Consider the following 24,558-nt stretch of genomic DNA (forward strand, 5'->3'; position numbering starts at 1 on the left):
TTGTCAGAAGCAGGTCACTGGCTTGCTAAGTGACTGAAATGACTGAACTGCAAATCTGTCAGAAATTTCCTGTGCCACCTCTTAGCAGGTGGACTACAAGCCCTAGGTCTGGGAGGGGCTTGGGATCCTGATGGTCCCCCCTCCCATGCTGTACTCTTTCCAGTGCCCCTGCTAATCATTTTTAGTCCATATTATACCTTGAAAAACAGAATGAAATGAGCATCGGGACATCTACCTTAGCTCCCTAAGTGTCTCCATCCACATCTACTTCAAGCCGGGCCTGCTCTTAGTTTTGTCTGTGACCAAAGCCAAAGCATCTCCATGCATTTGTCCCCTCTGCCCCAAATGGAAGTGAAGGCAGGAAAAGCCTGCTCCAGCTCAACCAGTTAGGTGGGAGGAGTTCCCCTTTACCCAGCCTGTTTTATTGATGTCTTCAGTTGATAGGATGACATCTCTCTTTGCATTAGCTTACTTGAATGTAACTTTTCGGGACACAGTTCTTGTATGCCTTACATTTCAGATTTATTCATTCAAATGTTTGTCAAGCTACTTCTAAATAAATAATGCATCCTCCAAGGCAGTCTTTGGTTTTGGGCTCTTCTTTCATCTTCAAATTGTCCTTTAGTATCAGAACTGATCAAACAGCTCCCTCTGCAGTTTCGTCGGCATCTTCATGTGCTGCTTTCTGAATTTTTGAATGTAAAGCCAATAAAGACTTACAGCCAATTTTCTATTTAAAGTCTCATGTTGCAGAACTGCAATCATCTTTCATCTTATCTCTAGAATATCTAACACATATTAAATTATTATTTTCAAATTTAGTATGGTCTTTTCACCTTTTCTCAATTTTTGCATCAGCTACAAATTTCACAGGTAAGCACGTGTGAGTGTGTGTGTGTGTGTGTGTGTGTGTGTGTGTGTGTGTATAGACACCTATTGAAATGAATTGGCTCACTTAGGGCTGGGAAAGTTAGTTGGCTGCATACCCAGAAGAGATAGTGGTATAAGCTATAGTTTAAAAGCTTGCAGACTTGAGATCCAAAACAACTTCTGCTGAGTTAGAAAAAAAAAGCCTCATATCCATGCTCAAGCAGGCAGATGAAGAGAGTTCCCTCTTAGCCTTTTTGCTTCGTTCACATTTTCAACAGAAGGCTTGAAACCTACTCATATTAGGAAGGCAATCTTTATTCACAACACCAAGTCAAATGTTAATTCCACCCAGAAACGCCCTCTCAGACACATCCAACATAATGTCTGGCCAAATATATGGGCACCCAGTGGGCCAGTCAACTTAACAAAACAATATATCATCACTAGCTCTTAGTAGTCAGATCTAGTTTTCACTTTTATGTTCATTATACTTTATCTACATGTTGCTATTTTGGATTTCTTTGTCATTGAGTGCTCACATGCATACACCTTTTTATTGGGGGTCTCAATATTGTACAAATGAAGGGGACAGATGAACATTTTAAAGTTGTATCTACTGTTTACTAATATCCTACATATAAAAAGTCATGTCATATGTGAACAGAACCATTAATTCAGAAACTTAAAAATTCCAAACCACAGCTATTATTTTATAAGTTTAGGTGAAACAATTACTCAGAGCTAGTTCAGGAACTTGGATGACTACGAAGAGTTTCTTTTCCAGAACTACCTTTCTTTGAGATTTTGGGGAGGAGAGATCCTCTTGTTCAAAGAATTGTACTTTCTCTTCTGTGGTCAACAGCTTCTTAAGATACAGTAATTCATGAACAAGTATTTATGGCTCAGCAGGACTGGGCTTGGAGACACTTCGAGAGAGGAAAATGGAGTCTTCCCCTACCGCCATACTAACTTTCTCTGCCAGACTTGACAGCAGATTGCTTCTTTCAGGCCTATTTTTTCTTTGCTATATTAAGTAAGGTCAGGACCTGACTTCAAGCTTATACCAGCAGATGATTCCCAACTGAATACCACTGTTTCATACTGGTCAGGAAAAGACCATTCCTTCAGATGATGAAGATTCCCTTAAAATACCTGTAATTGGGACATTGCAGAAGATTTGGAGAGAATGAAATAATTTCATGGACAGAGGGCAATGACCCCATTGACAAGGTCAGATGAAAAGTCAATAAAGGAAAAAGTGACACAAAGATCTCTTAGAAAAGAACACAAAATATCAGTAGCCTACTTTAGATCTTTAAGAGAAAAATGTCATGTACCGAAGGAATAAAGTAACAATGCAACATCAAAAATCTCCTGTTCAATATAGCTTATTGAACACATTCTGCTTTTTATTAGTCCCAAGTCTCATTAAAATGAAGGTAAATTAGCACTTTAAACCATAAACAAAACAGTAGCTGGAACAATGGGAGGGAACATATAAGGATGCAGTCTAAGCACACTGGAGTTCCAATTTTTTTTTCCATTTTGGAAAGTTAGATACACAGACAGGAGTAGAGACAGAGAGAAAAATCTTCTGTTGATTCACTCCCCAAGTGTCAGCAATGGCTAGAGCTGAGCCAATCCAAAGCCAGTAGCCTGGAGCCTCTTCCAGGTATCCCACGTGGGTGCAGGGTCCCGAGGCTTTTTGCTGTCCTCTACTGCTTTCCCAGGCCACAAACAGGGAGCTGGATGAGAAGTGGAGCTTCCGGGATTAGAAGTGGCAGCCCATATTGGACCCTGCGCGTGCAAGGTGAAGACTTTAGCTACTAGGCTACTGCGCCAGTCCCTAATGCTTTTCTTGAAATAGAAAGCATGGAAATGTGCTAACAGACTTTTTAAAAATTAAGGAGGTCATAGCTTGAATACAATGGCAAGGTACTGTCACCACTGGTGGGTGGCTTGCCTTGATTCCTTTTCAGCAATAAAGTAACTAATGTATTATAGTTCCCAGAGCTGAGAACAGGGATAGCCTGAAGGCAACATCATGGCATAGTAGGCTAAGCTGCTACTTGTGGCACCAGCAGCCCATATGAGTGCCAGTTCGTGTCCTAGTTACACAAAAGATGAGATCACTATAAGTAAATGTAAAGTATGGAGCCACATGATTCATCAGGAAACAGAATTTAAGAACAAAACAGAAGAAACAAACTGTTAAATAACCTAACAGTTTATTATCCTTGGATGAATTTTAAAGGCAGAAAAAGGAAGACTGGGTCAATAGAAAATAAGAATTGGATTTTGAAATTAACACTGCGGGCCTGGTGCAGTGGCCTAGTGGCTAAAGTCCTCGCCTTGAAAACACCGGGATCCCATATGGGCACTGGTTCTAATCCCAGAGGCCCCGTTTCCCATCCAGTTCCCTGACTGTGGCATGGGAAAGCGGTTGAGGATGGCCCAAAGCCTTGGGACCCTGTACCTTTTTGAGAGACCTGGAAAAAATTCCTGGCTCCTGGCTTCGGATCCGCGTAGCACCGGCCGTTGTGGTCACTTGGGGAATGACTCACTGGATGGAAGATCTTCCTCTCTGTCTCTCCTCCTCTCTGTATATCTGACTTGTGATAAAAATAAATAAATCTAAAAAAAAAGAAACTAACACTGCATTAAGTGTAGACGTGTGCAGAATACTTTTCTATTCCAGGATAACCTGGGGATTAGGACATTTTCAATCCACTCACAGGTGGTAGCTAGAGAAACTGACTTAAACTCTGTATTGTCATTTAGAACAGAATGTTGAGGTACTGTATTTATTAGCTCTTGTGGCTAGTACCTACATCTGAGAGTATTTTCTTAAGACCCTTCCTGGAGGGCTTTAATAACTGCAATTGCAATTGTTATTTATTTCATTAGAAGTGCTTCTCATTAGAGTGTGCAAACATACTTGCTCCATCTCTAAACTGGTAAACATTTGCAGCATAATGAAGAGTTAAACATTGAGGATACCTTTTATCTTTTTATATTGAATCAGACTTCTTTCTGAATGAATATTATTTCAATTACTTCAAAGTTTCTATAATTCTTTGTACAGATTCTAAGAACTGATGTGTATGAAACATGACATTAGATCCTACAGATATAACAATGTGAAGGCCAAGGAATTGACAATGTAAGGAATAACTATGCAATTTCAATATCTAATGAGAAATCCCTATAACAGGAGTACAATTAATTACAAGAATATATAGATGTTTCTAATGAAATCTTTGGAAGTACATAGTCAAGAAAGTCTTTCCACCTCCCGCTCAAGTCTCTCATCCAATACAATGTTTGCTTGGTTTTGCTTGTTATATGTCTCTAGGTTTTGCAAACTTCATTTTCATCAGTCAGGCCAAGTCATAATCACAAATTGCCTGAACTATTTCAATAGCTTACTTCCACAGTATCATAATTATACGATATTCTCCAGGAATCCACATTTGTTGCTTTGCAATCTATTTTCCACATATCAGCTATCACACTGTTTTGAGAATATTTAATTTATCAATGCTGTGAATTAGAAATTGTTTGAAGGTGTCCCTGGGAGGTCCATGTGCTGCAAACTTGGTCCTCAATGCGGCAGAGCCCCTTTAAGGAAAGTATCTCAAGGTTGGGGTAGGAGAAATACCAATCTTCCAAAGGATTATGCTCTTCCTACACAATGAGTTATTTTACAAGGAAATAGGTTGTCATAAAATGAAATCACCATATATGCTTGGCCCATTTTGCATGCAACTGGCTTCTTTTTAGGAAGCTTGAATTTAATGCTTGAGTCAGCAGTTGCCCTGTGGGCATGGTTTATCATATTTTAAGTAATTTAAAATTTTGACCATTATTTTACTTTTGGAACAGAAATGAACATATAGTCATCAAACTATTCATGAGCTTAGTAAGTTGTTGTTGAATAACTAAAAGGAGAAAATGTGAATTTTCTTCCTAAACAAGAAAATATAAATTCTCTTCCAAACTGAAAAGGATTTCAACTAAATAGGAAACCTGGTACCAGAACAGAGGACAGAACAAATTGATCAACTACCCCAGCAAAGTGTTGGCAGTGAAAAGCTCAGCAAGTGGAAATGCTAAGGGGGATTACGTCAACCAATGGATTCTGAAATTTCATCATGCCTGAAATGGCAAGACTGGCAGTAATTCAGAATAGTTGGACTACTGAAACCACTTGAGCAGTGTCCTCGGAGTATGCCCCACATCAGGGACACTCGGATGGTTGGGAGGGTGGGCATGGCTTCTCCCTTTGTCTCTCCCCTTCCCCTAGATACAGGAAGGAAAAAAAGAGAATGTGGAAACAATGGTCTTACCCACTTTCCTGTAGCCCTTGACCCTTTGAGTCCTAAACATTATGTAACGGTCATCAAAATTAAAACAAAACAAAACAGGACAAGGGCGCACAAATGAAGCTTTGCCAACTAAAAAAAAAAAAAAACTCCTATTCTTTTGTAATAAGAACCTTAATGGCCAATATTGCCTGGAAGGAAATATTGGAGAAAATGTAAACACATTTATGTAACCCTCCAGACAGACTGGAACCCACCAGACCACCTCAAATGCCCTAAAGATCAAGGCATCGCTGGCCAATCAGGAAAATGAAAGAATCAACTGTCACCTGGTCTCTGCAGTTAAATAATGTTTCTAATTTTAACAGGTGATTAAAAGGAAATACAGTAAGATTCCCTCACAAATCTAAAAAGGCTTCAGTTTGAGTTTTAAACTTCTTTAAATGATGGTTTGCATTAGAGATACCTGAAGTCACATAACAGATCTAGAATAAACTCTGAGCAAGAATGAACAAAACTCTACTGCATATATTTACATATAGGGTAAACCATGATCATTTTAAGACATTTAATCAGTAAAGATTTAGAAGAGGGAAAATAAAACGTCAGTAGTATTGCATTTAATGGTCAGAAGGTACGGGATCCTGGCCTACTGTGACAGAGCAACCATGTCACACATGGCAGCTGTGACTCTGTAGTGGAGATATACTTAACAATTTCCAGAGTTCTGTGAAACCAGACCTTACAATTTCTAACAATTTTTCCCAGTTACAAATTCACTAAGCACCCTTCTATTCATGATTAAGGTTTTTCAATTTCATTGACATATGGAGAAAGCACTTACATTATTGCTTATCTGAGTTTCTTGTTTTGAATTAATGTTTTGTTGGCCACTTGCTTCCATAAGCGTATTCAACATGAGTCCTCTTTGGGAATGAGATCTAGTTCTCATCATGCTGAAAATCCTGCCTCCAAGCTGCCGATCAAAGATTTATACACAGGCCTGCAATGAATTTTCCAGGGAAATGCTCACCTGAAGGGATCTGTGTGGATGGTCATACAACATACCAAGGGAATATTAGACATTTTTCCCAAGTATATTTTGCATTAAAGCAGCCCCAATTCATGTAGGGAGCCTAGACTTTTTTCCATGCCTGACACTTAAAAACTGTCTCTGTTCCTAATTCCTAGAAAATATAGGAAAGAATCAGAAAATCTAAAGTAAGAATCAGTAAGAATAATCTAATTGGAGCAATACAGAAATACATTAAATCATCATCATTAACAACAACAACAAGTCCTAGAGAGTGTGATTAAAAAAAATTTTTTTATTTGTCATCAGAGTCCCAGGAAGAGAGGAGAAAGAGGAACTTATGCTCCTGGATAGGTAAAATCAATATCATTAAAATGTCTATACTGCCAAAGGCAATATATACATTCAACGCAATCCCAATCAAATTGCCCAAAACATTCTTCACAGATCTGGAAACAATGATTCAAAGGTTCATCTGGAAACACAAAAAACCACGAATAGCTAGAACCATTCTCAAGAACAGGAAGTTAGCAGGGGGAATCACAGTCCCAGACCTCTGGACATACTATAGGGCAGTGGTTATCAAAACAGCCTGGTACTGGCAAAAAAATAGAGAAGAAGATCAATGGAGAATAGAAACACCAGATGGGAACCCACACAAATACAGCCAAATAATCTTTGACAAGACAAACGACAACCCAGGCAAATGGGAAGGTCTGTTCAATAAATGCTGTTGGGACAACTGGTTGATAGCCTGCAGAAACAAAAAGATAGACCCACATCTCTCACCATATACTAAGATCAAATCCAAATGGATAAAAGATTTAAACCTACATCCAGAAACCTTCAAACTTTTGGAAGAAAATGTTGGAAACACACTGGAACACTTAGGGGTAGGCCCTCACTTCCTAAAAAAGACTCCAAATGCAGTAGAAATCAAGACCAAAATAAACAATTGGGACCTCATCAAACTAAGAAGCTTCTGTACAGCTAGAGAAACAATCAACAAAGTAAAAAGGCAACCCACAGAATGGGAGAAGATCTTCGCACACGACTTAGGTGATAGAGGGCTGATCTCCAGAATATACAAAGAGCTACAAAACAACCAAAATGTCAAAACAAACAAGCCACTCAAGAAATGGGCACGGGAAATGGGCAAACACTTCACAAAGGAACAAACCCAAATGGCAAATAAACATATGAAAAAATGCTCAAGTTCCCTGGCAATAAGGGAAATCCAAATTAAAACATCAATGAGGTACCACCTAACGCCAGTAAGACTGGCCCACATGAATAAAAGCACCAACAACACTTGTTGGCGAGGTTGCGGGGAAAAGGGAACCCTACTCCATTGCTGGTGGGGCTGCAGGCTGGTACAGCCTCTATGGAAATCAGTATGGAAAACATTCAAACAACTCAAAATCAACATACCGTATGATCCAGCAATAGCACTCCTAGGAATATATCCAGAACACTTGTTTTATGAGAAACCAACATGCACTCCTATGTTCATAGCAGCACAATCAGTAATTGCAAAAACATGGAAGCAGCCAAAATGCCCATCAACAGAGGATTGGATAAGAAAGCTATGCTTCATCTACTCCATGGAATACTACTCAGCTATTAAAAAAAACAAAATGCAGTTCTTTGTGGCCAAATGGGCCAAACTGGAAACCATAATGCTAAGGGAAATGAGCCAATCCCAAAAGGTTAAATACCACATGTTTGCCTTAATTTAAGATGATGTTATGTATAACAAGTTATGTTATGAATGTTATATGTTGTGTATAAACCAAAATTGAAATGTCAATGAGGTGGTCACAGAAGGTGGATAAGAAATCGCATTTACTTTTACCATATTGGTTACTCATTACTATGTCAATTAATTCCATAATGATGTAAATTTTTGCTGATGGTATGTTGGAGCTTTTAATTGATCGGGATGATACTCTGCTGGCTCTGTCTTCAGACCAGAGAGGGTATACCTAAGAAGCCGTTGAACTTGACTAGACAATAACATGCTGGACTCTATGTTTGGTATATGCTTGCAATGGGGGAATCTCAACTGAACTTGAACTGTGGTTATGCAACAAGGTGGAGGAATCCACCATGGTGGGAGGGTTTGGGGAGGGGTGGGGAGAATCCCAGTACCTATGAAACTGTGTCACATAATACAATGTAATTAATGAATTTAAAATAAAATTAAAAAAAAAAAACAAATTCCTCAATAAATTCATTACATTTGTTTTTTAAAGATAAAAAAAAAAAAGAACAATCAAACAAATACCAGATTAAATATTCCAAAGTTGGGAATGATGCTTTAATCTATAGGTGCAATAATCTTTATTCATCTCAAAAAGGATAAACCCAAAGATATTCCTCCAAACTTAATGAAATAATTTTATAAAAACTAATGATTAGGATGAATTTGTGAAAATAACCAGATGAAAATAATACTTTACCAATATACCAGGAATATCAATCTGGTTTTTTCCTACTGCTTTCCCAAGCCACAATGATACTGGTTTTCTCACCAGATACCAGTGAGGTCAGAATAAAGTAGTACAATACTTTTTAAGTACTAAGAGTATTCTCAACCTGGAATCCTATTCCCTATGTACATATTCTTTAAAAATGAAGGGGAAATGAGCTGTAAAAAGGAAAGATATCCTACTCTTTCCAACAAAATGGTACCAACTGGAAACCATTATGCTAAGTAAGCCAGTCCCAAAAGGAAAAATATAACAGGTTCTCTCTGATATGACAGTTTTTATGCAAAATATAGAATAAAGGCTTTTATGTAAACAAATACATACGTATATTTTCATAAATGAACTGTACAATGGAGAAGTAAAGATATTCTGCAATGCACATCTCTACTCCTGAATAACTGTAGGACTCCTAAGGAAACATTTAAATATACCTTCATAGTAAAATACTAGATTTTTCTACCTTTGCCTGTACCTACCATGTAACAACACACATAAATAGCAGAAAGTTAGACTTCTAAATGTTACTAAGGAATTATACTACTGTAATAATATAAGGAAAATGACAGGAGTAGTAAATGGGGAGAGAGGAAAAGGAAGAGGTTGGAATGGATCTGTATCTGCTAAAGTGTACTGTGGAAAATAATTTTAAAAATCAAGTGTAATCCAACAATTAAAAAAAGAATGAATGGGGGAAATCTAAGCATTCTCAGTTGGAAGAAAACAAAAAAATTATTACCAACAGACCTACTTATGATAATGACTGATACTGTTGTAAATGTACATTGAGGAACTGTTCAAGTCACTTACATGGAGGATGGTAAAGGGATATAATGAAAGACAAGTATTCTATACTTCATTCAAACTGACAAAAGAACATCAGTAGGCTTTCATCAGTCTTATTGTCATAGACCGTTTCTGGCTACAGAACTATCTTCAACTATGCACGTTATTTTCACATTCTTAAGATGAAGCCAATGTGCCCAGTACTATCCCCATGCATGATAATCGTTCATTCAAAAGGCCTGTCACAAATGGTCATCTTCTCTCCAAAAGCTTGCTTGAGTCCCTTGTGAACTTGATCAGAGTTTCAGGTTGCAGTTTTCACCACTGATTTTAAGTACCTGATCGCCAAACCTCAAACCAATCAAAGAGGCTGGAGAATTTGTCTGGACTAACTGAACAAAATATACCATTATCTACTGATCTAAGCCTAAGTCCAATTTTTCTAACTTGATCCTTATATAAAACGACTTCACAAATCCCTCGCTTAATTTTCTACTCTGTGAATCCCAACATCATTTCCAGTTACAGGAGCCACCACATAGTTCATACTGCTACCAACTGGTCTGAACTGGTGCTCCAGGGACCACTACATATTTTCATGGATTTCCTCTTCATTTAAACTGAGGACCACCCATGTATTGAAAAAATTCCAGATGTAGTTTCGGATAGATTTCCATCTTAAGAGATGGAAGCAGAAGCTTTGAACAAAATTGTTGGGTTGGCAGAGTTTGCAGATAGTTATTTAAGGCTGAATTATTTTTTTTTTTTTGTCTGCCTTAAAGTCTTCAAGAGATAGATATACACTTCTTGCAGATACATCTGGACAGATGCACTGCCACCTCAGTCACTACTTAATCTCTTCTAGAAAACAGAAGTTGAGAGTTCATTTCTCAATTTATTTTTTTCCAAGATTTACTTATATTTCAAAGGCAGAGTTACAGAGAGAAGACACACAGATACACATAAACACACACACACACAAATTTTCCCATCCACTGGTTCACTCCTCAAATGGCTGCAATGGCTGGAGCATAGCCAGTTTGGAGCCATCAGCCAGGAGCCTCCTTCAGATTGTCCACTTAAATGCAGGGATCCAATGACTTGAGCCATCCTCTGTTACTTCTCCAGGTCATAAAGCAGTAAGCTGCATTGGAAGTGGAGCAGCCAGGACACAAACCTTTGTACAGATGGGATGCTAGCACTGCAGGCAGAAGCTTCATGTATAAATCATACTGCCAGATCCAATTTATCTTTTAAAAATGTATTTATTTATTTAAAGGGCAGAAGTTAAGAGAAAGAGAAATACACACATACACAGTGAGAGAGAGACAGAGAGAGAGAGAGAGAGAGAGAGAGAGAGAGAATCTTTCATCTGCTGATACACTTCCCTAAATGGTCACAATGGCTGGGGAACTACACTAGGCCAAAACCAAGAGGCCAGAACTACATCCCGATCTTCCAAGTTCATGGCACATTTGCTACTCTCCCAAGTGTAGAGGAGTTGTGACTTGAACTGGCACTCCAAGACAAGATTAACAGGAAGGCTGGATCAGAAGGACAGCAGCTAGGACTTGAACAGAACGCCAATGTTGCAAGTAGCAATTTAATCTGATGAACCACAATACGTTTTATGATTCCAATATTACCGTAAGACAATGTATTTTGAAAAGAATATAAAGAACAATCATATTGCTAGAATATGCAAAAGCCTGGATGATTTCTAAGAAAGTTGATTTTTTAAAAAGTCTAATCCTAATAACCCCCACCAGACCTAACCCCCTGTATGTACCACAGACTTGTTCAGTCTGTCCTACATCCCATTTAACTCTCGTACATGTCAATGGGGAGTCACCCCAACTAGGCTACAGCTCCCACTGGTTTGCGTGAGGGCCTAGTATGAAGTGGGCAGGATTGGGCTGGACTGTAACACCCACTGGTTCATGCGGAAGACAGGACAGGAAATAGAACTGACCCAGCAATTGCAACCACCAGTATGTGCATAAACTGATTGGGAAGACAGACTGTGCCGGAACCTGTACTGGCAAGCACACACAAGAATCAGGTCTGGGATCACCTCAGACGAAGTTTCTCTGGGGATCCCTCCAACTGAACTGCTGATCTCAGAACCCCAACCATGAAGAGACTATGTCAGCCAGTGGATTCTGAAGAGATTTCAACATGCTTGGAATGGTGAGATTGGCAGCAATTCAGAACTGTTGAACTATCAAAACTGCATAAGCAGTGCCCTTGGAGCATGTCCCACATCGGGGACCTGGGATGGTTGGGAGGCTGGGTAGGTTTTTCCTTTTGTCTCTCCCCTTACCCTGGATACAGAGAAAAAATATTAATGTAGAAACAATGATTTTACCCACTTTCCTGTAGTCCTTGAGACTTTGTGCCCTAATCAACTATGTAAAGATTATCAAAATAAAATTACAATAAATGAGTAGATACTATATGATTCAATTTATATAACATTCTTATTATTAAATTCTAAAATTAACAATTATAAATATTACTGGACCACAAAATGACATTTCAAGACATACAGGTATACTGATAAAATCAGGATAATCATTATTTCCCCTTCTTTGACATAAACTTACAATTGGAGGTTTCGAGCTCCTTTGTTCTCTTTGATAATAAAACAGATATTAGGTTATTGTGAATCGCAGTCTTTGTACTATTCTGTGTGACATTAGGGATCTACTTCTATCTGACTGTAATTTGACTTCCATTATCCAAACTCCCTCCACATCACATTCCCTCCAAGTTCTAATAATGATTATTTGTTATTTAGATCAAAATTGTTTTCAGCTTTCACATATGAAGGATGCGGCGTTTGTCTTCTGAGCTTGGCTTATTTCACTTGATATACAATCTTCTACTTCCATCATGGTTACTCTAAATAACTGGTTATTATTATCATTTGTTTTATTTATGAAAAGGAAACAAATACCATGTGTTCCACATATGCAGTTTTAAAATCATAATGACACATTCTATCCTATCTTCTCCACCCTACATTTCTATCTTCTTTCTTATACTTTTAATTTTCTTTATACTCACAAGCTTAATCCTCCACTATATAAATTCAACAAATATAATGAATAATATTGTATTGTGTATGTATATCACATTTTCTTTATCAAGTCTTCTGAAAATTTACATCTTGGTTAATTCTACAGTTTGGTTATTATGTATAGTGTTGCAGTGATCATGCTGAAATGGATGTATCTTTGACATAATGATTTTGGATAAATGCTGGATATACCTGTTCTTGATTGCTTAATCATTCGGAAGTCCTACTTCTAAAGGAATCTTCAGGGTCTAGGGCTGTGGCATAGTGGGTAAAACTGCTGCTTGTAGCACTGACATAAGGACACCTGTCCTAGCTACCACATTTATGATCCAGTTTCATGTTAAAATGGCTGGGGAAAGCAGCAGAAGAGAGCCTCTTTACCTATGTGGGAGCACCAGCTTCTGGCTTCAAACCAGTCTGGCTCAGGATATTGTGGTCATTTGGGAATTGAATCAGGAAATGGAAGATCTCTCTCTCTCTCTTTCTCACTCACTGCCTCCATCTTTCTCTCTTGCTGTAACTGACTTTCAAATAAAAAATAAAATCTTAAAAAAGTAGAATGAATCTCCATACTGCTTCCATAGAGGCTTTTTCTATTTATATACCCACCAATAGTATGTATGGAGAACAATGAGAATTATCAGAAGTAATAAAAAGTGTGCCCCAAACTGAATAAATTCAGTAAAGCTACTCTACAATGGGCTCTCTTATTTCATACAACTGCATACACATTATTTAAAAATAAGAAATAAAAACCAAAAAATTGCAAGAATATAAATAGACTTCAAATAAGAGAAGATGTTCCATTCAATTTTATTTTGTTGCCTTAAGCTTCTGATCAGAATAAAAACAATAAATATTTAGTGAAGACATATGCTGAACTTCTGAATACTAGTTCATGTGATACTCACAAGATACTTTGAGGTAACTAATAACATCCTGATCTTTCATTTGAGATTTCTAAAGCTTGGAGAGATTATATAACTTACCCAAGACCACATAATTATCAAGTTAGAAAGTTAAGACTCACGTGCTGTCATGTCAGGCTTTTAAACTAGATCTTGAAAGGCATAAAATCCTTCCAAGATAAGTCTATGTCTAGTATCACTTGGGTAGGTCTTTGTTTTAGACTGAGAGTTAGGAGCATTGGATTTTAATTGTGGTTTTCTCTCTTCCAGTTGTTTCCTTGTATTTCTTCCCTACACTGCTCCTCTTGCTCTGGTGCAGATACATTTCTTGTATTCCAGAAGCATCACAGGCAAGCTTAGTTTTTTTCTGCTTCACTGAATGACCTGATAAAATCCAATACTTCTTAAAATAAATTTCTAAATAGCTAATGGAAACATTGTCAGGTATCACCTGCAGTGTCCAGGGTTTGTTCTGTACTTCTGAATCTCAGTAAAAATAGCTGCCTCACTTGTCCTCCATCCTCGCTATTATCTGACGATCATGGCCAGTGGTAGTAGTGGTTCTCATGTTAACAAAACTCAATTGCTTTTATATTTAATCAAAATTTTCATACAAACGTGATTTTTCATTCTGCCAAATAAAAACTCCTACATTTTCATAGCTTGGGATACGAAATAATATTGCATGGGCATGGCAGGCTTTTTCGGGACTGTCAGCCGCTCAGGGCTCTACAGAATTCAGTAAACAAAATGCTTTTCTTTAGCACTAACCCCTCTCAATAGGTCCTCGAAAATTTCGTTATTTACTATGTGCTGGGCATGGTGCTCATTGCTTCAAATGTGTTATATGGCTTAATCCTGCCTAAACAGAAATGAAATAAGCATTTTTATCAAAATCCTTTTACAGATGAGAAAATAAACATGGTGAACTTAAATGAGTTATCCCCAAATCACACATGAACTGGACTTTGAACTCAGGCAGTTTAAACTCAAGAGCCCCAAAGTTCTTATTCTCCTACTATGTAATTTAGTCACTTAGTTTCTGTATTTTGAAAATTCACTTCTGTATGAGTTGGGGGTTCATTAGAAGGTAAGCCAAATTAGGCAATGCAACTTATGTTTTATAAAAGCAGAGAAACACTATTTCCTTAAAACACAAAATTTTTGGAATAAGTTTGAAGTTACAGAAGTGCTGCAAGGATAATAAAAAGAACTTCAATATTCAAGATTCCCCAGTTGTTAACATTTCACACAAAATTATTTGCCTCCTTTCCTGTCCCTATCCCCCCCACACTACTTTCCTCCAAACCAACTGTGAATAAATTGCAGGTGTGAGGGTCTATTATTCCTATTTTGTAAAGGGCACTCATATAAAGTTGAGAGAAATCAATATTTTGTTTTAAATCACAGAATAAATTTGAAATTTAATACAAATTTCACAAATGATTCACAAAATGTGCTTTATAGCAAGAAAGTTTTCTGGACCATGATACATATGAAATTCAATATTATATTTCATTGTCATTTCTTTTTATTCTTTCTCAATCTGAAATAGTTCTTTGGTCTTTCCTCGCTTACATTGTTGACCTTTTTGAAAAGCACAAGCTAGCTGTTTTATAGAATTCCCTTCAGTTGGAGTTTATTTATGTTTCCTCAATATCAGATTCAGGTTATGTATGTTTGGCAGCAATCCCCAGCAACGATTCTGTGGTTTTCTTAGCAGACCACACAAAGATTAATACAATGTTGATTTATACCATTCCAAATGATACTAATTTTCATTAAGGGTTAAGATGGGTTAAGTGGTGTCCCTTTGTAAATAATACATGTCTTGTAGAGTGCCGCCTAAATTTTTATTTATTTTGAATTATTTGTAAAAGCTGAGCGAGATACAGAAAGGGAAATTTCATCTGCTGGTTCTAACATTCCCCAAATCCCCAAATGCCCAGTCAGGACAGGGGCAAGCTGAAACCAGGAGCGCAGATTCCAAGTCTCACACACAGGTGGCAGGAACTCAACTACTTGAGCCATTATCTGCTGCCTCCCAAGGTGTGCATTAATAAGCAGCATGAGTTGGGAGTGTGGATGAAACCCAAACCCAGGAACTCTAACATGGAATGCTGGTATCCCAAGCGGCCAGTTCCTACCACTGAAGAAATTCTGCGACTACAAATTCCTCACCAAAGTCCACCTGCCTTTTGTTGACTAAATAATTACCATTTTTGATAATGATGGCTTCCTAACTTTCTATCATTTTTCCAGGCTTTATCAGCTGACATTTCCTTTCCATTTATTTCAATATAGATTTACTGATCTTTATTTTAATAAATAATTATAGTCCATTACCATCATTATTTTGGTGCTTAAACTATCCCAATTATTTTTCAACCTGGTTACTGTATCCTTTTGACATGTTAATACCACTTCCTTACTTTATGAACTTTATGAGACATTCTGAACTCATTTTGTATTTTCAATGCCCCAGTTCAAGAATTGTAGTCTCTGTAATTAGTGAAATGCATTTATGGGTCCCCACCCTCTCTGGCAATGACCATCAGTACTGCTCCAGAAACCCCTCAAAACAAACAAAAACTCTAGAATAGATACAGAACAACAAGGAAAGCTTAGAATCAGACAGGAAACGGTCAGCGTGGATTCACGTATGCCGTACTAGGTGGGACACAAAATTAGTTATTCCTCACTAGCCTACTGAAGATTTCTCTGCACACCCCTCCCAAAACTATTCTGCACCTACACTGTTGACATATGTCTTATTAGAGTTATAAGCCAGTCTAGACTACCCAAATAAAAAGCCAAGTTCAGCAAAACTGTGCTTCAATACTATAAAATGCTAAATACTATAATGAAAATAGACACGAGACAGCTGAATAGTAATCTATACCCATTTTAAGGTGTATAGAACCCGGTTGTATATAAACTAAAATTGAAATGTCAATGAAGGGGTCACAGGATGTGGTTGAAACTTGCATTTTTTTTTTAACATGTTGGTTACTCAATACTATGTGAATTAATTCCATTAACGTTATAAAGTGTTGTGGATGTTATGTTGGAGCTTTTAATTGATCGGGATGATACTCTGCCGGCTCTACTTTCAGACCAGAGATGGTCTCCCCAACAAGCTGCTGAACTTATCTGCACAATAAGATGTTGGACTCTATGCTTGGTATATGCTTGCAACAAAAGAATCTCATGTGCACCAAGGGGGGAGGTCTCCATGACTGGAGAGGTCTGGGGCCCACCCACTGGCCTAGTTGGGCGGTGAATGGCATTAGGGAGGGGCACGGCCTTGGGACTGGGAGTTTAAACTTCCAGCAGCCAGGAGGCTGCTGGTGGGTCTCAGGACAGGGCATCTCATGCCTGGATCCCAGAAGCCAGCCACCACATGCACGTGGTTAGCTGTCCCCAGGCCTGCCTGGGCTCCAGGGGGTGCTAACTTTGGGGTGAGTACACCAAGGGGGGAGGTCTCCATGACTGGGCAGGTCCAGGGCCCACTCAACATCCTCATTGGGCCGTGAATGAGATTGGGGAGGGGCGCGACCTTGGGCCTAGGAATTTGAACTTCCAGCAGCCAGGAGGCCGCTGGTGGGCTTTAGGACGGGGCATCTCATGCCTGGATCCCAGAAGCCAGCCACCAGGTGCACGTGGTGAGCTGTCCCCGTCCGGCCAGTTTGCCATTTGGCGCCAGGCTCTGCCTGCTGGCCACCCAGCCTGGACCTCTGGGGTTTTGGTTCTTTGAATTGCTGCTTAGACAACTCCAGGTTGAACCCACTGAGCTTCTAGGACGTGAATCAATCCTAAAGATTCCCAATGACAGTAGCTCTTCCTTTGAAGAACTTGTAATCACTGAACAATGCTGACCACCAAATACCAGTCCATGCAAAAGCTATGGCTCGGGGCTTGTCCAGCAGAATCATATCCTTTTACCTGACATGATGATGGATCAGGAGAAGGGTCACATTAAGCAGGGCTATTACCTTAACTAGCACTCGAGAACCATCTCCAGGGGTAGATCTGCTTATGGAGGATGTGTGGGCCAAACCCTGTGGAAATTCTAGTCCCACTGGTAAGCTCAACAGCTGAGGTGGTGATGGACTAAGCTAGGTGTGACCAAGGAGCCTGCCATCAATCACAGGTAAAAGAACCCACAACAGTCTGGATTGGTCAAGGCAACAGCACCCAAATGGGTATCCTGAATAGGGTGTGGGGTGGGCCGGGCTGCAACATTCACCAGCTCATACAATGTCAAATAGAAGGCCAGACTGCACCAGGCACTGGCCTAAACCCAATGGAATGTATGAGAACTGGGTCTGGGAGTGGATTAAGTGGAAAAACTTGGGAAACTCCCCTCGTGAGTCATTAGCTCCCACTGGTGAACACGTGGTCCAGACCTGGGGGTCGGACAAGCTAGGCAAAGTAGCTTCAACAGTTGGCTAATGTGTCAATTGGTAATGGAACAGGGTGGACCAGGCAGGACTGAGCAAACCTTAGCCTACAAGTGAAACTAGAAGCCAGGATGGAGCACAGGTCCTGCTGAGCTAGGCTCTTCACCTACTGGTCTGCGTCAGTCAAGGACGCTAAGCCACAGTGTCTAAGGCAGAGGCCAGGACAAGTGAGAGGCTGAGCCAAGTCGAGTCAGAGCAACCACTGGCATGCATGTGATCTACAGCTGGGAACAGGCCCGGTTGGGGAGCCAAGAGGACACCCTAGCTGGGTTGAGGTTACCACCAAGGGGCCTCGTGGGCTGGAATGGGGGCTGCATTCTGATGGGAAAACAGTTGTAGTCTCCCTTGACACAAGTGTGGACTGGGATTGGATGCACCAGGCCAGGCCAGACTCCAATACCCTCTGGTGTCCTGGAGGACCAGGGTAGATGTGGGACTAGGCAAGGTCTCAATCCCTACTGAGCCATGTGTGAGCCATATGTGGGTATGGACAAGCCATGGCTGGGCTGAAACACCCAATAGCAAGGACCAGTTTGGGCTAAAGACCAGTCAGGAAAAGCCACTGTTCCTGCTACGACAGGAGGGGAACTGAGTAGGGCTGGCTCATGGACCCCCTGGTATGCTCGAAATCTGGTATTGGGAGGGATTCTGATGGAGGAGCCTGGGCAACTCCTCTGTTAGGACATAGTCCCTGCAGGTAAGCGCAAGAAACATTATAACATTTTATAACATTATAACATTTTAGTTAAGCATGTGTTGCTTACTCAGTGGCACATTATTTTATCAGGGTGCTACAATCTGTTGTTGATATTGCTGTTATTCTTGCTGTGATCAATGTGGCTGATATGAAATGATGTCAATCCGAAAAATAGTAAAAAAAAAAAAAGTAATTTTCTTTGATGGTTTAATCATATTATGTCCCGTTAATAGGAGTATTTTCTTTTTTAAAAATGATGTGTTCAAATTGTATGAAAGGCCCTTTCTTTGATGATGATGGTCATGGTTTTTGTTTGCCAATTTGTTATGATAATATTTCTGTTGATTAGATAGGTATTAGAAGATGAACTAACCTTCCATTTAAGGGATATAAAATATATTGTCTTGATGTATTATCATTTTAAGTTTTGCCAGGCAAGACTTAACAACATTTTGTCAAGAATCTTTCTATCTTTATTTATGTGTTAAGCTGCTTTATAATTTTACTTTGTATGTTGCTTCTATCATTTTTGGTATTTGAGGTATAATAATAAAATATGTTAAATAAAAATTAAAAAAAAAAAAAAAACAAAAAAACGAAACAGCCCAGAACAGGCCATGGAAAGTTTCCCACTGGCATACATTTGGCATGGGTCGGGGGCAGACCAGGCTGAATCACTTCACGTCATCCACTGGCAAATCTGAGCACCAGAACAGAGTATGGGTAGAGCCAGGTTTGATCGCAACAAAAACTAGTGCACAATATGGTATGCCAGTGTGAGGTTACCTGTACTGGATATGACTGCAACGCCCAACCAACATGAATGAGAACCAGGAAGGGAGGAGGCAGAGCCGGCAGGGGGAACATGGGGTGGTTCCCTTGCTGGATAGCTACTCCCACTGGAGAGCGTGGGCTGGGATGGGGGTAGACCAGAATCGGCAGGGCTACAACACCTGTGCGCCTCATGTGGACTAGATCAGGGAAAAGCCAGGCTGGGCTGATTGTTCCTGCTGGTGCAAACAAAATTAGAGTGGGTGAGGGTTGTTTGGGCTTAGCCACAGCATCAGCTGGCAGAAGCTGGTACTGGGGGCTAATTCTGCCAAGTCAAACCACAGAACCACCCGAAGAGTGCATAATCCAGGAGTGGGAGAGGCCTGGGAGGGAAATAGTGGGCTCCTCCCTCTTGGGTTACCACTCCCACGGGAGGGCATGAAAACTAGGACGGGGGCTGGGGTGGCTAGACAGATACCCAACAGCATCTGTGTGGGCTGCACAGTGGAGCTGGTCAGATGGAACAAAGCTTTAATACCCATTGACATGTACGAGAGCCAAATGGGATGTGGGACAGACTGGACTAGTCTGCTACACATACTGGCCAACCAGGGTAGGGTACGGGCTTGGTGGGGGTTATTGTGGGTTGCTCCAACTAGGCTGCAGCTCCCACTTGTTTATGTGAGGGCCGAGTATGTGCTGGGCAGAACCAGGCTGGACTGTAACACCCATTGGTTCCAGTGGAAGTCGGGACTGAAAACAGAACCAACCCAGCCATTGCAACCACCAGCTGATTGTGGAGATGGACTGTGCTGGGCCCTGTACTTGCTAGTACATACAAGAATCTGGTCTGAGAACTCCTCAGACAAAGTTTCTTTGGAGATCTCCCCAATCGAACTGATGGACTCAGAACCCTAAGAAAAGACAGAAGACAGAACAGGTCAATCAACCACCTCAGCTATATGTTGGCAGCGAAATGCTAGGCAAACGGAGATTCTATGATGGACTATGTCAATCAGTGGATTCTTCAATGACCTCATAGTGCTTGGAGTGGCATGATCGGCAGCGATTCATAACTGGTGATCTATCAAAACCACTTGAGCAAGAACCTCGGAGCATACCCTACATCCTGGACCTGGGGTGGGTGGGAAATTGGGTGGGGCCTTCTCCCTTAATACCCCCCTTTAAACATGAAGGAAACAATATGGAAATAATAGTCTTACCCACTTCCCTATAGCCCCTGAACCTTTTTACCATAATTAACTATGTAAAGATTGTCAAAAATATTTTTAAAAAATACAGAAAAAAAAAGAATCTCATGTGAACTTGAACTGTGACAAAGCAACAAGGTGGAGGAATCCATCATGGGAGGAGGGTTTGGGGAGGGGTGGGGGAATCCTAGTACCTATAAAACTGTGTCACATAATGCAATGTAATTAATTCCAAAAATAAAGTCCATCATCCTGATACCTCCAATTCCCATCTAATACCACTATCACTCTTCCAATGTTCTAATATCCTTTTGCTGTCAGGCAGAAACCTGACTCTCATTACTCTTGATACATTTATTTATTTATGCTCCCTTTTCATAGTCTCCTTAGGCCCAGGCTTATAGGAAACATTATTCCATGGAGTCTTTTGGCCCTGAATGCCTTCTCAGCACAGGCCCGGCAGTACTCATAAAACAGTTTTGTTTCAACAAAGCATTAAAAGAGTAAGCAAAATAATGCAAATACACTAGGGTCTTAGAATCACATGTTGGTAGAATCAGTGACAAATGGTCCAGGATTATATAAGGTTTCCATACACACAAAACAGTGAGATTGAGAAAAATGTATAAAATGAAAAATGATTAGCCCTGGCTAATTATATTAGCCCTGCCTGGCATGTTATATCTGGCAGAAAGGAAAGATACAAGTGGGTAGCTGGAGTATAGGGCATGAGAAAATATTTTTTTCCTCTGAGAAATTCCAAGCAGAGACAATCTCCAAAGAGAGCGGCAATAAGATATAAATCTGAACAGGGCTCTCTTTCTCAGTAAATTTTTCTTTCAAATAAAAAATAAATACATATTTTTAAATCTCCCTTATAAACAACATCTTGATGTTCAGCATTTTTTGAGGGGTTTCTTTTCCAGGAATTCCAGATAGCAAGCAAAAGAAAACAAAACTACCTTCTGTATATATTCTGTAGAAGGGCTGTAGTCCACTTTGAAATTATCAAAATTTCAAGAACATGAAATTACCAACCACTCAAAGGAATGCCATGTACACTGCAGACTAGCTAGAGACTCGGATATGAGCTCAATGTCACACTCAACTCCAATCTATAAAAACCTTCACTTCTAACTCCTCAGAGGACCTGAGAGTTAAGTGGTATATTCCTGGCTCTTTGCTCAGGGTTTGCAATAAATACCCACTTTCTTTCAAAATCTCACTGTCAGTAATTGGCTTGCTGAATGTTAGGCAAGTGGACCCAGTGTGAGGGGTTCTACACCAATTCTTGGGGAACATTTTCTGAAAATCTTGAGCTCTTGGTGATTTAGCCAGATTGAGAATAAATCTTGAGAGTCACCAGTGTATCAGTGATAGTGGAATCCACAGGAATAGATTAGAGGAAGGTACTACAAATGGTTGGCAGGGCATACATATTATAAAAATTATAAGTATATTTGAAAATTATCTTGCACAAAAACACTTATTTTTAAATTCTGTTTTCCATGAGTTTTTTAAAGTACCTTTACAAAAACTAAAAAGGTTTGTTCTGTGAAAAGAAAGATGATCAAGGACACACTGGGAAATAAAAATATGTAAGAGATGCTTAGCACTAATAAGATTTGCAAAACAGTCTATGAAGGAATGACTGGAGAATGAAGCTTATAGGCAAGCAGTCTTAAAAACCCAGCAGACGTAAAGCATGTTACTTCTGGGTACTTTCCCATTAAACAGTTTCTCCAACTAAAATTTCTCAACAAAAAGCAGAGAAAAATCAATATTCAGTACCAAAAGCTGAAAAGTAAAATGAATAGTTAATCAGAATATTTTAGGATTCTTCAACAACTTCACTCCTTAAATACTTCCCAGGTTTTGTTTCCTATCACCAGGGCTTGGAAGGTCTGAGTGGCAACTAATAAGCAATTCACAACCAGCTCAACTACTCACAACTACTTCATGATTACCCTTTTCCAGGTAGATTTTTTGGATATCATATGCATCTCCCAAAACCTCAGAAATTTCTCTAAAACAGGAAAGAAAATTTGTTGTCAAATTTCTCCTTTTGGGCCCAGCGGCGTGGCCTAGTGGCTAAAGTCCTCACCTTGAATGCCCCGGGATCCCATATGGGCGCCGGTTCTAATCCCGGCAGCTCCACTTCCCATCCAGCTCCCTGCTTGTGGCCTGGGAAAGCAGTCGAGGATGGCCCAAAGCTTTGGGTCCCTGCACCCGTGTGGGAGACCAGGAAGAGGTTCCAGGTTTCCCGGCATCGGATTGGCGCGCACCGGCCCGTTGTGGCTCACTTGGGGAGTGAAACATCGGATGGAAGATCTTCCTCTCTGTCTCTCCTCCTCTCTGTATATCCGGCTTTCCAATAATAATAAAATCTTAAAAAAAAATTCTCCTTTTTATAGCACTTTCTGAGGTTCAATCTCAAAAATCTCAATAATCTAAAATAGTGAATCAGGATTATGGAGATTATATCTTACATACTGAAAATCAGGACACCGGCATGACATGACAACCCAGACTATCTAAAATGTGACTTCCTTAGAAAATGTTATAACCCTGGTTTGCAACGTGAAAATTTAATAAGGGTTGCATTCCATTTGTGATATTATCAATACATTCTTTTAAAAGTTATTAATATTTTTAAACTTTGGTATTCTTATCACCAAATAGGCACATTCCAAGGGTGACTATGAATATCAATTCACAATTTCCATGTAATGTGAGATTCTAGAAGCAGTTCTCCCATCCTTTACAAATTGTATTGTACTAAATTGTCACAGCAATATAAACATGTACTCATTTTTACTAAAACTTCACAGATAAGAAAACAGACAGGAAAACAGGCAGGAAGGTTTAATAACTTGTCCATGGTCATCAGAGAGTAAATTACAGAGCTGATTTTAACTCACACCATCTGACTCCAGATCCTACAAATGTAACCAATACATTATTAAATTTCAAGAAAAGCATAAGACAGTATTCTTCTGGGGATTTATGCGAAGGGCCATTAGTTTTGAGTATGCTAAGTACTGGAATTTTGAGTGCATAGCCTACATTCAGCTTAACTTTGTGTCATTCTACAACCTTGTTCAGGTCGTGTGTTTCATATTGCTCAGCACAGAGAAGCAAAATAAGAACACAAGAACCCTATTATAAGTAACAAGTTTGGAGTGGAGAAATGAGGTCTTTAGTAGCTAAAAGAATCATTACAGGCAAAGATTTTTATTTGAGGACTAAATAACCAAGATTTCCCAGCAAATTATTCAATTCAATCTTGGCATTAAAGTCACAGACAGAATTCACCTATCTTAAAATCCTTGGTAAGATTAGATTTCAAACTAAAGAAACCTAGAGTTCATTCTAATTATCCCTTAAAAGCATATAGCCAATTATCTTAAAATGTTTCTCCTTGGCCTTATTCTGTCTTACTATTCTAGAAAAAAAAAATGGATTATGATGTGAAGAAATTCACACTATCTAAAAATATCCAAGGTTAATATAATTCAAAAGCAACAAAGAGTGTCCTGTCATCAAATTTTGTCTCGGGCCTGTACAGCATGATATGTCTCCACAAGAACAATGCATAGCACCAACACAGTGGTATTTCTCCTAAGATTAAATGTATCATCATTCTGTCAGATACCTGAGCACTCTATTGTGGTATGGTGACATTTATTCTATTCATATTTTTTTTTACAGTAGGGAAAGGAAGAATGGAAAGTTGCAACTAACCAATCAATGGGACAGTCACTGTGATAAAGTGGGCTAAGTCACCACTCTAGCATCCATATCCCATATGGGTACAGGTTGGAGTTCCCAAAGCTCCACTTCCAATCCAGCTCATTGCCAATGAGCTGGGGAAAATAGCAGAGGATGGCCCAGGGAATAGGGCCTCTGTGCCCATGAAGATC

The 24,558-nt window shown here is 39.5% G+C and overlaps 1 protein-coding gene and 1 pseudogene across 1 annotated transcript in view; both read right to left on the reverse strand.

The window, feature by feature from the left end:
* The window catches only part of SYT9 (synaptotagmin 9), a 327,980-nt gene that overhangs the window by 294,221 nt on the left and 9,201 nt on the right, over positions 1-24,558 (reverse strand). The gene's annotated exons all lie outside the window — the stretch shown is intronic.
* LOC101532786 (syntenin-1-like) lies at positions 9,623-10,238 on the reverse strand (annotated as a pseudogene).

This window comes from Ochotona princeps, chromosome 4 (assembly GCF_030435755.1).
Source record: "Ochotona princeps isolate mOchPri1 chromosome 4, mOchPri1.hap1, whole genome shotgun sequence".
NCBI lineage: Eukaryota > Metazoa > Chordata > Mammalia > Lagomorpha > Ochotonidae > Ochotona > Ochotona princeps.